Consider the following 14,693-nt stretch of genomic DNA (forward strand, 5'->3'; position numbering starts at 1 on the left):
TCCGGGGGTTGATACAGGGACAACAGGGAAACTATGAAGCAGGTAAATAATCAGAGGACATTCAGAGAATACAAGCCAGAGGCCAGTATTACTAAGAATGGACCAAGGGCTTAGCTGTGAGGGCTGTGTCCCCCCAGTCAAAGGGGGTCGACTGGGGAAGAGGGCCCAAAGCCAGGGGCTCTGGCCCCTCTCCTTAGGTGATGTTGTCAAGCCTCAGGACAGGCAACTGTATCAACACTGTGTAACTGTGTCTCTGTGTGGTCCCTTCTCTCTAACCCAGACACTTGTGACCAGTCACTAGGGCCCACTGTGCACATCAGGCAAACATCAGGGAAAAACAGCAAACGTTGAACAACTACTGTCTCTTGGAAGCGATTTTTGGGGGTTTGAGGATGGGGTGATTTTGATGTCAGTTGTCAAAGAAGAATGCCTTTAAATTAACATTTTGACATACCTATTGCTTACTTATTGTTTTGGTAGTTCTCTGAACTGGATTTTGCAGTATGTTTTCGCCAACTAAACGTTCACAGAGCCATGCAGTCTACACAATGAGAGCCTAACAGGGCTCACTATTCCACAACGTCACCTTTCTTCCACATCGTCTAGCTTTAAATACAATCTAATTTGTGTGCTTTTTTTTTTTTTTACTTTAACATGACCATTAAGGCATTCAAGAATAGAAGCTATAAAAGTAGTGCCCGAGATTAACTTAATGAAATACTGTGATACCTGCAGTTATTTTTGGATGAACATCTAGGCATTAGCGTTAGAAGGTAATAACTCTCATGGTATTTTTCCTATAGGTTTTATGTGTTCTCCTTTGCGACATTTAAGTGTGCATTGAGACGAGACCTGAGCACTCTCACTCAGTTTCCATTCAAACTGTCTGGGTGCCCAACTGGCAAAAAGCTTTTTTATTTTTTTTAATGAGTTGGATAGTGTAATGAGTTATTTCCAGTGTTCTGTACCTGCAGATACACGCTCGTAACTCCTAAACGCTACAAACCCATGCCCCCTGTGACTCACTCACTTGATACCACTACACTGGAGACTGGACCTCAGTTGAGTTTTAAGCTAGGGTCCATTAGGTGGTGTGGTGTTTAGGCAAAGTACCGTATGTGTGTAAAGGACTGCTTTGAATGAGTTTCATAATTTTTTTTAAAGTATTAAATAGTGGGCCAATGTTGTAACCTGCCCTACTGTATCAGGTAGCTCTAACATTTGTATGTTCGGTATACTCTGTCTGGTTCTTTCCCCCGACGGGGAGTCTACAATCTGTCAATGCTAACACTGCGATGAAAATATGGTCTTTGCAGTCAGATACAGGACAGTCTAGCATCTGTTGTGGCAACAGAAAAGGCAACCTACAACACTGTCACCTTCAGGTACACACATGTTTTGGAAACCGTCATACAGGTCTATGGGTAATCTCTACTAAATAAAATGTGTGTACTGTACCTCCAGCCAAGTGTCAAAACAGCAAGCCTATGCCATCTAAACTAGAGGTTGCCCTTCACTGCATTCACAATGCTATGTATCAACAGATTGGAGTACCTCTACATAATATTGACTACTATTGTCTCAGAACTCAGGTCTCAAAGTCTTGAGGCGATCCTTTACACAGAAACAACTGTAGCCGTTTCTCAATTGTTATAATTGTTTTAAAGGATTACTAACTTACTTTCTCTTCGACTGCTTCTCAAGACACATTAAGCGGAAGAAGGAGAGAGGAAATATTAATTGGGAGGTGAGGTTTCTCTCCTCAGACCTTCTTGTCCTACGTGTTTCGAGAAGGAGGCGAGGAGACAGGACATGTTAAATCAATTAAAGGAGCCTTTCTCCACCAGTAGCTCCCAGGTTTGACAGTGTCTCCTTGCCATCAGACTCAGACCTCTGTAAGAACCAGACCCAGCTTGAGACCTGTTTTGACATCAGGAAATGCAGCACAAGTCGTTGGAAAGAATGAAGGAGTTTTGGCAAGCCCCTGGTTCCCGTGCAGCAATCTACTAATGACCTGCACAGCTGTGAGATGAGGATGAAAAGTACTGAATAACGAATGCAACAAGGCAGGCAAGCCACAGACTTTCCCTTCCTTTCTCACTACTAAGGAGTTCTGTGGGTTGGCTCATCCTCCAGTCAAGGTGGTCAGCAGTTTGACAGAGCAGTTTGGTGCATTTCTATACTTTCATGACAGCTTGTTCCTCCCACTTCCTTTGCTCCAACAGTGTTAATGTCTTGAAACATGCACTTACCTTCTCCCATTAGTTAACTGAGCCCATTCTGTTCTAAAAGGAATACAAGGTTCCACAAATACCTACAGTACTAATGTCAATAGTGCAACAATATTTGAGAATTGTGTTTAGTTGAATTCTGACTTAGACAAACAAAGAACCAAAATAAGCAGTTTATGAACGTCCAACATTGTTGTATGGACAACCGTGCTTTGTGTGAACTGAATAACTTTATTGAAAAACTTTATTGAAGGTGATCAATAAAGTTATTCAGTTCAATTCAAGACCGCCTTGAACTCCACTGAGGTAAGGTTTGGACAACTGGTGTTTTTTGATATGGTTGGCCTGAAATGATCTTCCAGTCAAATGAATTATACAGTGAATAAAATACAGATTTAAAAAACACCAAGTTCTCAGAGAAAACAAATTCTAACAATAATATGAATATCTCGACTCTGAACTGGAGCCAAAGGAACATTGTTATTTTTGTAATATTTTTGGCATGCAGGGTAGACCGACGCTTGGTTTGTAGGGGGAAGGAAGAAAATACTTCTTCTTTAGTTAAACGTTTCAACACACGCAGTGGCAGTAGGTGGTTGATGCCTGTCAAAACTGTCATTGTAACTTTGAAGGTACTGTATGTGGTTGAGGAAATGGTAGTGGCTTTGGCCAAGTGGCAATATCATAAATCGGCTATTTCTGGAGGTTCACACAGTCAGATCTTAAAGGGACAGTTAAAAATGTGATTTCCTTTTATTGAATTTCCTTTTATTGATTTTTTTTCCCACACTGAGGTCAAAATAACACTGAAATTGTGAAAATGTCATTTTTGTGTAAGAGCTGAAAAAAATGCCTGGAGTTTATACCTGTTCAGGTAGGATGACATTTTGGCCCACATCATAACATCACAATGTGATCTGATTATAATAGACCAATGACTGTTCATCTGGGTAAGGGGGTGGGCTCTAGATGATCCTATCAGCCAATCAGGGCTGTGTATGAAAATATCTTCAAAATTATTTCCTTACTCCCACACGATCAGACTGAGCATTTCAAGAGCCAAAGGAGGCTCAGGGAAATAAATTATAAAAAATATATTTGAGTTATTTTCATTAAATAAACACACACAGTGATTTACAAAGACTGCATGGGGGCTTTAATTGAGCATTTTTACTGGCCTTGCTGGCAGGTCCACGCACGCACGCACGCACAAACCAACAGTATGAGAAGACTGGCCTGGGTGCCTAGACACAACGGCTGGATGTTTAACCTGTGCTGTCTCTGCCACTCTTGGCCTCCTGTATTGACCAGGGCCTCTGAGGGAATCGGATGGAAACAGAAAAACTTTGTCTGCAAAGAAATCATTAAATATTACTATGCAATCATTTCATACTATAAAATTATGGTCTGCATTTGTTTTTGATTATTTCCTATAAAAAATAAAATGAGAAGCCTTAAAAAAGAACAAGTAAAATAAATAAGTCATTTATTTTGGGAAGTTATGAGAAACTGAGAAAGGGTTCGGTGTACTGAGGTGAATAGGATAGAAACAGGAAATAGCACTTGTCTCACTTCTTTTCAACGATCGCTATAGCATCTTGATTACATTATGTTGCTGTTGTTGTTTTGTCTATCTGCACAAGAACAAAGGTCTGAGATTGAAATAATACAAGGTCTGCACACAATTTTATACAAGTCTGGCCCCACACAGACTGGACACGACAGGATGAAGAAAGAATGCAAGACACAGTCAAAGGGTCAGCCTGAAGATTAAGGGCACAAACAGGTGCAGTCGCTGTTCATCCCTGTTTTGTAAATAGTGAAATCAAATCTTTTGCTTTTCCTGTTCCTCAGTCTGTTTGAGGATAAATACCACCATGTGGCTCCTGGAATAAACACAGAAATGACAGAACCACACTGGGTTCAAATATTATTTGAAATCTTTCAAATACATTGAGTGTTTGATTCAGGCTGGCCTTACAGAGGAAAAAATTATAATTTCACGTGATCACGTGACTTAATGTAAAGTTAATGTGATAACGTGACAACTTGTGAAGCAACATGTGAGCACACGTGAAAACACAATCTCATATGAAATCAATGTGATAACATGAGGATGCAAAATTTCAACGTGTGATAGCATGACACTACACATGTGACGTGAAAATATGATCTCAAGTGAAAAATGTTTTATAACATGGGGATGCAACATTTCAACATGTGATACCATGAAATTACGTGACAACATTTGAGCACATGTGAAAGCCGAGAGGTCAAACGTAATTTAGAAAACTTTACTTTAAAAAGGCATAGTTGACATGAATTCAGTTTAAACAGTCATGGTCCCCTGCAGGTTTAGACTAGATCTCTAGTTCCATGGATGTTCCAAGGATGTTTTTAGGATATTCTCAAAATGTGTTGTCATGGTCCCCTGGAGGTTTTTGTCTAGTTGCAGTGAAAATAGGATAAATCTACAACTAGTGTCTGTATTTTGACAACTAAATTAAGATTTTAATAGGCAGTATGCTGCTTACTTGGGACAACCTCACAACCTCTTGGTTGCTAGCCAGCTGAAGTTCTTGCAGAGCCACCAGGTCTATGGACATAATGGAGATTGGCAAAATATTTATTGCCAATAATAAATATCTGCACTTTGCCTAAAGTTTCAGAAAAAATCTAATGAATAATGATGAATTTCTATAAAATGACACTATGCTGCTGTATTCTGATTTCAATTGGTGTAAAATTGGGATTCAGCCTTAAAAGAGATTTAAACTAATAACCCATTGCTCGCTACCAACCTATAATGTCCTAATGAAGTGCAGCTACACCACCAGATCTGTAAGCGTGAAGGAGATATGGCCACAAACTTATTGGCAAGAACGCATTTCTGCACTTTGCTAAAAGATGCACAGAATCAAGTTAATAATTGAACAATAATGACCCCCAATGTCAAACTGGCAGTGCTCAAAGACACTTGACGTAGAATAATTCTTAGAGGATTTGAACATGCAACCTCTTGGTAGGGAGTGCATCGATTTTTCTGAAGTGCCACCAGATTCATACTTATTGTGTGGAACATATATTAACACTCAAGAAATCTAATCAAATCAAATGTGTCACCTGCGCCGCATACAACAGGTGTAGGTAGACCTTACAATGAAATGCATATTTACAAGCCCTTAACCTGTTAGAGCTCTAGGGGCGCTATTTCATTTTTGGATAAAAAACGTTCCCGTTTTAAGCGCGATATTTTGTCACGAAAAGATGCTCGACTATGCAAGAAAACACTCTGAAGTTTCAGAATCTGCAAAGATTTTGTCTGTAAGTGCCCCAGAACTCATTCTACAGGCGAAACCAAGATGATGCATCACCCAGGAATTAGCAGAATTTCTGAAGCTCTGTTTTCCATTCTCTCCTTATATGGCTGTGATTGCGCAACGAATGAGCCTACACTTTCTGTCGTTCGCCCAAGGTCTTAGCAGCATTGTGACGTATTTGTAGGCATATCATTGGAAGATTGACCATAAGAGACTACATTTCCCAAGTGTCCGCCTGGTGTCCTGCGTCGAATTCGGTGCGCAATTGCCAGCTGCTTCCACTTTACCATTTGATTCAGGGGAGAAAGCATGTGTCCAAGAACGATGTATCAATGAAGAGATATGTGAAAAACACCTTGATGATTGATTCTAAACAACGTTTGCCATGTTTTCAGTCGATATTATGGAGTTAATTTGGAAAAAAGTTTGCGTTTTGAGGACTGAATTTATGGATTTTTTTTGGTGGCCAAATGTGATGTATAAAACGGAGCTATTTCTAATACACAAGGAATCTTTTTGGAAAAACTGAGCATCTGCTATCTAACTGAGAGTATCCTCATTGAAAACATCAGAAGTTCTTCAAAGGTAAATGATTTTATTTGAAGGCTTTTATGTTTTTGTTAATGTTGCGTGCTGGATGCTAACGCTAATGCTAACGCTAAATGCTAACGCGAAATGCTAACTCTAGCTAGCTACTTTTACACAAATTATTGTTTTCCTATGGTTGAGAAGCATATTTTGAAAATCTGAGATGACAGTGTTGTTTACAAAAGGCTAAGCTTGAGAGATGGCATATTTATTTCATTTCATTTGCGATTTTCATAAATAGTTAACGTTGTGTTATGCTAATGAGCTTGCTGATAGATTTACACAATCCTGGATACAGGGTTTTTTTCATAGCTAAACGTGACGCAGAAAACGGAGCGATTTGTCCTAAACAAATAATCTTTCAGGAAAAACTGAACATTTGCTATCTGAGAGTCTCCTCATTGAAAACATCTGAAGTTCTTCAAAGGTAAATGATTTTTTTGAATGCTTTTCTGTTTTTTTGTGTAAATGTTGCCAGCTGAATGTTAATGCTAAATGCTACGTTAGCCATCAATACTGTTACACAAATGCTTGTTTTGCAATGGTTGAGAAGCATATTTTGAAAATCTGAGATGACAGTGTTGTTAACAAAAGGCTAAGCTTGAGAGCTAGCATATTTATTTCATTTCATTTGCGATTTTCATGAATAGTTAACGTTGCGTTATGGTAATGAGCTTGAGTCTGTATTCACGAACCCGGATCCGGGATGGGGAGATCAGAAAGGTTAACCAAAAATGCAGATTTAAGAAAAATACCCCAACAAATAAGAAATAAAGTAAAAAATAATTAAAGAGCAGCAGTGACATAGCAATAGCGAAGCTATATACAGCGGGTACCAGTACAGAGTCTGTGAGGAAGCACCGGTTAGTCGAGGTAATTGAGGTAATATAGACACTATCGTTCAAAAGTTTGGGGTCACTTAGAAATGTCCTTGTTTTTGAAAGAAAAATACATTTTTGTCCATTAAAATAACATCAAATTGATCAGAAATACAGTGTAGACATTGTTAATGTTTTAAATGACTATTGTAGCTGGAAACAGCAGATTTGTAATGGAATATCTACATAGGCGTACAGAGGCCCATTGTCAGCAACCATCACAACTGTGTTCCAATGGCACGTTGTGTTATCTAATCCAAGTTTATAATTTTAAAAGGCTAATTGATCATTAGAAAACCATTTTGAAATGATGTTAGCACAGCTGAACACTGTTGTTCTGATTAAAGAAGCAATAAAACTGGCCATCTTTAAACTAGTTTAGTATCTGGAGCATCAGCATTTGTGGGTTGCAAAGAAAAAGACATATCTCAGACCGGCAGTAGGAAGGCCTTCCTGAAGAGCCCAGTGGCTTTCAGTGTGGCACCGTCATAGGATGCCACCTTTCCAACAAGTCAGTTCGCCAGATTTCTGCCTTCATAGAGCTGCCCCGGTCAACTGTAAGTGCTGTTATTGTAAAGTAGAAACATCTAGGAGCAACAATAGCCCAGCTGCGAAGTAAGCCACACAAGCTCACAGAATGGGACCGCTGAGTGCGTGTAGCGCGTAAAAATCATCTTTCCTCGGTTGCAACAGTTCCAATCTGCCTATGGAAGCAACGTCAGCACAATAACTATTTCATCGGGAGCTACATGAAATGGGTTTCCATGGCCAAGCAGCCGAACACAAGCATAAGATCACCATGCGCAATGCCAATCTTCGGCTGGAGTGGTGTAAAGCTTGTCATGTAGTGTCTCTCCGTCATAGTAATTCATTTTTCAATATAAGGTACGATCATCACTGCTCATTAAGAAAAGGTTGGGCAAATATATGTGTATTTGTGCCAACCATTAGTGGAGGTGTAGGAGCAGTTAAAGTTTTTGATGGCTATGCTGATGAGAGTTGAGCAACTCCCTTGACACAGTTCTGATAACTTCGCAAGAGAATGTGTCAGTAATGAGATAGAAGCAGTAGAAGAGTAGAAGTAGAGTAGAGTAGAAGCATGGTGGCTAGGAAAAAATCCATAGAAAGGCCAAAACCTACGAAGAAACCTAGAGAGGAACCAGGCTATGAGGGGTGGCCAGTCCTCCTCTGGCTGTGCCGGGTGGAGATTATAACAGAACATGGCATGGTCAAATAATAATAATCACAGTAGTTGTCGAGGTTGCAGGAAGTCAGCACCTCAGGAGAAAATGTCAGTTGGCTTTTCATAGCCGATCATTAAGAGTATCTCTACCGCTCCTGCTATCTCTAGAGAGTTGAAAACAGCAGGTCTGGGACAGGTAGCACGTCCGGTGAACAGGTCAGGGTTCCATAGCCGCAGGCAGAACAGTTGAAACTGGAGCAGCACGGCCAGGTGGACTGGGGACAGCAAGGAGTCATCATGCCAGGTTGTCCTGAGGCATGGTCCTAGGGCTCAGGTCCTCAGAGAGAGAGACAGAAAGAAAGAGAGAAAGAGAAATAGAGAGAGCATACTTAAATTCACACAGGAAACCAGATAAGACAGGAGAAGTACTCCAGATATAACAGACTGACCCTAGCCCCCCAACACAAACTACTGCAGCATAAATACTGGAGGCTGAGACAGGAGGGGTCAGGAGACACTGTGGCCCCATCCGATGATACCCCCGGACAGGGCCAAACAGGCAGGATATAAACCCACCCACTTTGCCAAAGTACAGCCCCCACACCACTAGAGGGATATCTTCAACCATCCTGAGACAAGGCCGAGTATAGCCAACAAAGATCTCCGCCACGGCACAACCCAAGGGGGGGCGCCAACCCAGACAGGAAGATCATGTCATTGACTCAACCCACTCAAGTGACGCACTCCTCCTAGGGACGGCATGGAAGAGCACCAGTAAGTCAGAGAATCAGCCCCTGTAATAGGGTTAGAGGCAGAGAATCCCAGTGGAGAGAGGGGAACCGGCCAGGCAGAGACAGCAAGGGCGGTTCGTTGCTCCAGAGCCTTTCCGTTCACCTTCACACTCCTGGGCCAGACTACACTCAATCATATGATCCACTGAAGACATGAGTCTTCAGTAAAGACTTAAAGGTTGCGACCGAGTCTGCATCTCTCACATGGGTAGGCAGACCATTCCATAAAAATGGAGCTCTGTAGGAGAAAGCCCTGCCTCCAGCTGTTTGCTTAGAAATTCTAGGGACAATTAGGAGGCCTGCGTCTTGTGACCGTCTTGTGAGCACGTGTAGGGATGTACGGCAGGACCAAATCAGAAAGATAGGTAGGAGCAAGCCCATGTAATTCTTTGTAGGTTAGCAGTAAAACCTTGAAATCAGTCCTTGCCTTAAAACCTCTGTTGACTCCCCATCCCGCATGAGGGAGCGTAATCATCACCTGACACTAATTAGCATAACGCAACGGACATAAATATTCCTAGAAAATATTCCTATTCATAAAAATCACAAATGAAATATATTGAGACACAGCTTAGCCTTTGTTAATCATCCTGTCATCTCAGATTTTCAAAATATGCTTTACAGCCAAAGCTAGACAAGCATTTGTGTAAGTTTATCGATAGCCTAGCATAGCATTTTGTCCAGCTAGCAGCAGGTAACTTGGTCACGGAAATCAGAAAAGCAATCAAATTAAATCGTTTACCTTTGATGAGCTTCGGATGTTTTCACTCACGAGACTCCCAGTTAGATAGCCAATGTTCCTTTTTTCCAAAAATATTATTTTTGTAGGCGAAATAGCTCCGTTCGTTCTTCACGTTTGGCTGAGAAATCGCCCAGAAATTGCAGTCACGAAAACGGCGAAAAATATTCCAAAATAGCTCCATAATATCGACAGAAACATGGCAAACATCTGTTTATAATCAATCCTCAAGGTGTTTTTCAAATATCTATTCGATAATATATCCATCGGGACAATTCGTTTTTCAGTAGGACCGATTGAAGTAATGGCTACCTCTGTATTTTACGCAAGAATCTCTCTGGGAGCATCAGGTGACCACTTGCGCAATGTAGCTGCTTACGGGTATTCTTCAACATAAATGCGTAAAACTACGTCACAATGCTGTAGACACCTTCGGGAATACGGAGAAAGAGTAATCTGGTTCATAGCCCATTCACTGCTCAATAGGGACTCATTGGAACGCAGCGCTTTCAAAACATGAGGCACTTCCGGATTTAATTTTTCTCAGGCTTTCACCTGCAACATCAGTTCTGTTATACTAACAGACAATATTTTTACAGTTTTGGAAACTTTAGAGTGTTTTCTATCCTAAGCTGTCAATTACATGCATATTCTAGCATCTTGTCCTGACAAAATGAAAATACTGCCCCCTAGTCACAACAGCTTTTAACAGGAAGCTAGTGTAGGGAGGCTAGCACTGTAGTAATATGATCACATTTTTGGGTTCTAGTCAGGATTCTAGCAGCCGTATTTAGCACTAACTGAAGTTTATTTCGTGCTTTATCCAGGTAGCCGGAAAGTAGAACATTGCAGTAGTCTAACCTATAACCTAATTTTCTGCATCATTTTTGGACAGAAAGTTTCTGATTTTTGCAATGTTACATAGATGGAAAAAAATCTGCCCTTGAAATAGTCTTGATATGTTTGTCAAAAGAGAGATCAGGGTCCAGAGTAACGCCAAGGTCCTTCACAGTTTTATTTGAGACGACTGTACAACCATCAAGATTGTGAGATTCAACAGAAGATCTCTTTGTTTCTTAGGGCCTAGAACAAGCATCTCTGTTTTGTCCGAGTTTAAAAGTAGAAAGTTTGCAGCCAGCCACTTCCTTATGTCTGAAACACAGGCTTCTAGCGAGGGCAATTTTGGGGCTTCACCATGTTTCATTGAAATGTACAGCTGTGTGTCATCCGCATAGCAGTGAAAGTTAACATGTTTTCGAATGACATCCCCAAGAGGTAAAATATATAGTGAAAACAATAGTGGTCCTAAAATGGGACCTTGAGGAACACCGAAATTTACAGTTGATTTGTCAGAGGACAAACCATTCACAGAGACAAACTGATATCTTTCCGACAGATAAGATCTAAACCAGGTCAGAATTTGGGCTTCCAATCTCTCCAAAATAATGTGGTGATAGATGGTATCAAAAGCAGCACGAGGACAGATGCAGAGCCTCGGTCTGACAGCATTAAAAGGTAATTTACCACCTTCACAAGTGCAGTCTCGGTGCTATGATGGGGTCTAAAACCAGACCGAAGCATTTCGTATACATTGTCTTCAGGAAGGCAGTGAGTTGCTGCGCAGCAGCTAATTCTAAACATTTTGAGAGGAATGGAAGATTCGATATAGGCCGATAGTTTTTTATATTTTCTGGGTCAAGGTTTGTCTTTTTCAAGAGAGGCTTTTTTACTGCCACTCTTAGTGAGTTTGGTACACATCCGGTGGATAGAGAGACGTTTATTATGTTCAACATAGGAGGGCCAAGCACAGGAAGCAGCTCTTTCAGTAGTTTAGTTGGAATAGGGTCCAGTATGCAGCTTGAAGGTTTAGAGGCCATGATTATTTTCATCATTGTGTCAAGAGATATAGTACTAAAACACTTGAGTGTCTCTCTTGATCCTAGGTCCTGGCAGAGTTGTGCAGACTCAGGACAACTGAGCTAAGGAGAAATACGTAGATTTAAAGAGGAGTCCGTAATGTGCTTTCTAATGATCATGATCTTTTCCTCAAAGAAGTTCATTAATTTATTACTGCTGAAGTGAAAGCCACCCTCTCTTGGGGAATGCTGCTTTTTAGTTAGCTTTGTGACAGTATCCAAAATAAATGTAGGATTGTTCTTATTTTCCTCAATTAAGTTGGAAAAATAGGATGATCGAGTAGCAGTGAGGGCTCTTCGATACATTTGCATTCATATTACATTTTTCCTGCAGGAATATCGTAAGATTTGTATACTTGGACATTGATTCAGCTTTTCCAGTATTAGTAGCCATATTATATGTTCAACATTTGCAAAACAACCAGTTTTCATAACTCTGAATATTCTTATAATTTTTGTCCAGAAGGAAAAGGCATGCTGTCGCAAAAGGTGAATTGATTAAACCTATCGCGGTGATAAAAAGTGTATTGTTAGGAGCTCTCCCCAAACAATAGCATGGCATTTTTTCACAGTAATAGCTACTAGAAATTGGACAGTGCAGTTATATTAACAAGAATTTAAGCTTTCAGCTGATATAAGACACTATGTACGGCCATTTGTTGTCTCTCTAAAATAAGTGATCATGACACAAGGCACTGCATGATTTACAACTGTCCCGTTGACGGGACACCGATCCCTATTAATTAAAGGCTGATATAAATCCATGTGATATTACATTCATAGCTAGTCACATGTTATTGTGATACTCACAACATGCCAGATTAGCTACAGTTACCCACTTACAACTAGTTGATAGACACTGAAATGTAATGTTCCCTTTCTGTGAATCAGCTGCCATTAAGAATTCAGAAGAAGCACAGAAATCTCCTGTCAGTGCAGCTCTTGATTTTCACAAGGTCTAACAAAAAAAATTCAAAATTGACAGCATCATAAGAGGTGCGTAACTTTGGGCAAAATAACATTTAAACCCTATAAAATGGTACATTTCCATTAACGGTAGGCACAAATACAATATATTTTAGACCATGCCCCCAAATATGCTATTGAGCCCCCACCAGCACATTGCCCCACCTACATTTCAAAGTGCAGCAATGATTGTACCTAGTCCTACGTTCGTAACCAAGTGCAATGTGGGAATTTAACACATACGCCTGGGAAAAACCCACTTGATCGGCCCTCCAACCGATAATTAGTAGTGGGAAATACATCTATTATCCCTGAGCACCAACTTCTGACATCACCTAATAAGGAAATTACCTCAATAATAGCATTTGGCAGTTAAATGTAACAAACCATTATTTATAAAAAGCAATCTATTAATATGGTTTTTGAACTCTAAACTTTGTTTACAAGCATGATAGTTGTACTTTAAGTTTGTTTGACGCAGCTTGTTGGCCAATTGGCGTTTTTCAATTACTTCAAAGCACATGAATGCTCTCAACTGGGTTTTACGACTTCACAACTGGTAAATTCCCACCGCCCACAATATATATTGAATATATTGAGTCATAAAATGTACCCTTATACTAGATTAGTACAATGTGAGTTCCTACGTGTACCTGTGAAGGTACCTTATGTGTACCTTATACCTTTTTATACACGAGGGAATAAAACTGTACTGTAACCATACTCTTATTTGAGATTTTGTGGATATACAGAAACTATACACGCCCCTTTAGATTTGAGTCAGTATGTTGGCAGCAGCCTCTCAATATTAGTGGTGGCTGTTTAACAGTCTGATGGCCTTGAGATAAAAGCTGTTTTTCAGTCTCTCAGTTCCAGCTTTAATGCACCTGTACTGACCTCACCTTCTGATGATAGCGGGGTGAACAGGCAGTGGATGCCGCGATTTGCCTCATATGAAGCCAAAGGCACCATAAGGTGATGATTTTTTAATTTGCTTTAAGGAAAATGCAAAGGTAGAATGGTTAGTCAGGCTGGATGGGTTAGCATATAACGCCAACGTCTAGCAGCCCAGCAGTTGTGAGTTCAAATCCCATCACTGACTAATTAGCAACTTTTCAACTACTTAGAATGTTAGCTAACGCTTTTAGCTAATCATTCCCCTAACCTTAATCATTTAACCTAATTCCTAAACTTAACCCTAACCCTTAATTCAGTTAGCTAATTTTAATGACCTAGCAAGAATTCATAACATATACTACATTTTGCAAATACGTAATATATTGTATATTTTTCTAATTTGTAACATATTGTACATTTGGCGAATTGTAGTTCAAATCAAATAAAATGTTATTTGTCACATACACATGGTTAGCAGATGTTAATGCGAGTGTAGCAAAATGCTTGTGCTTCTAGTTCCGACAATGCAGTATTAACCAACGAGTAATCTAACCTAACAATTCCACAACTACTACCTTATACACACAAGTGTAAAGGGATAAAGAATATGTATATAAAGATATATGAATGAGTGATGGTACAGAACGGCATAGGCAAGATGCAGTAGATGGTATCGAGTACAGTATTTACATATGAGATGAGTAATGTAGGGTATGTAAACATTATTTTAAGTGGCATTGTTTAAAGTGGCTAGTGATACATTTTTTACATCAATTTCCATCATTGAAGTGAGCTGGAGTTGAGTCAGTATGTTGGCAGCAGCCACTCAATGTTAGTGGTGTCTGTTTAACAGTCTGATGGCCTTGAGATAGAAGCTGTTTTTCAGTCTCTCGGTCCCTGCTTTGATGCACCTGTACTGACCTTGCCTTCTGGATGATAGCGGGGTGAACAGGCAGTGGCTCGGGTGGTTGTTGTACTTGATGATCATAACATATAATACGAAATTGGTGATGGACATCCACAAATTAATACCTACCCAATGAAATGTTATCAAATCAAATGTATTTATATAGCCCTTCGTACATCAGCTGATATCTCAATGTGCTGTACAGAAACCCAGCCTAAAACAGCAAGCAATGCAGGTGTAGAAGCACAGTGGCTAGGAAAAACTCCCTAGAAAGGCC

At 40.1% G+C, this 14,693-nt stretch overlaps 1 long non-coding RNA gene across 1 annotated transcript; it reads right to left on the reverse strand.

Moving 5' to 3' along the window:
* Positions 1 to 3,700: 3,700 nt before the first annotated feature.
* Positions 3,701 to 8,751, reverse strand: LOC149972572 (uncharacterized). Its single transcript, XR_016491088.1, has 2 exons — positions 6,869 to 8,751; positions 3,701 to 5,418 (listed from the first exon to the last, which is right to left on the reverse strand). It is a non-coding gene; the product is annotated as an uncharacterized LOC149972572 (long non-coding RNA).
* Positions 8,752 to 14,693: the final 5,942 nt, after the last annotated feature.

This window comes from Oncorhynchus mykiss, chromosome 23, assembly GCF_057628025.1.
Source record: "Oncorhynchus mykiss isolate SJ-2025 chromosome 23, ASM5762802v1, whole genome shotgun sequence".
Taxonomy (NCBI): domain Eukaryota; kingdom Metazoa; phylum Chordata; class Actinopteri; order Salmoniformes; family Salmonidae; genus Oncorhynchus; species Oncorhynchus mykiss.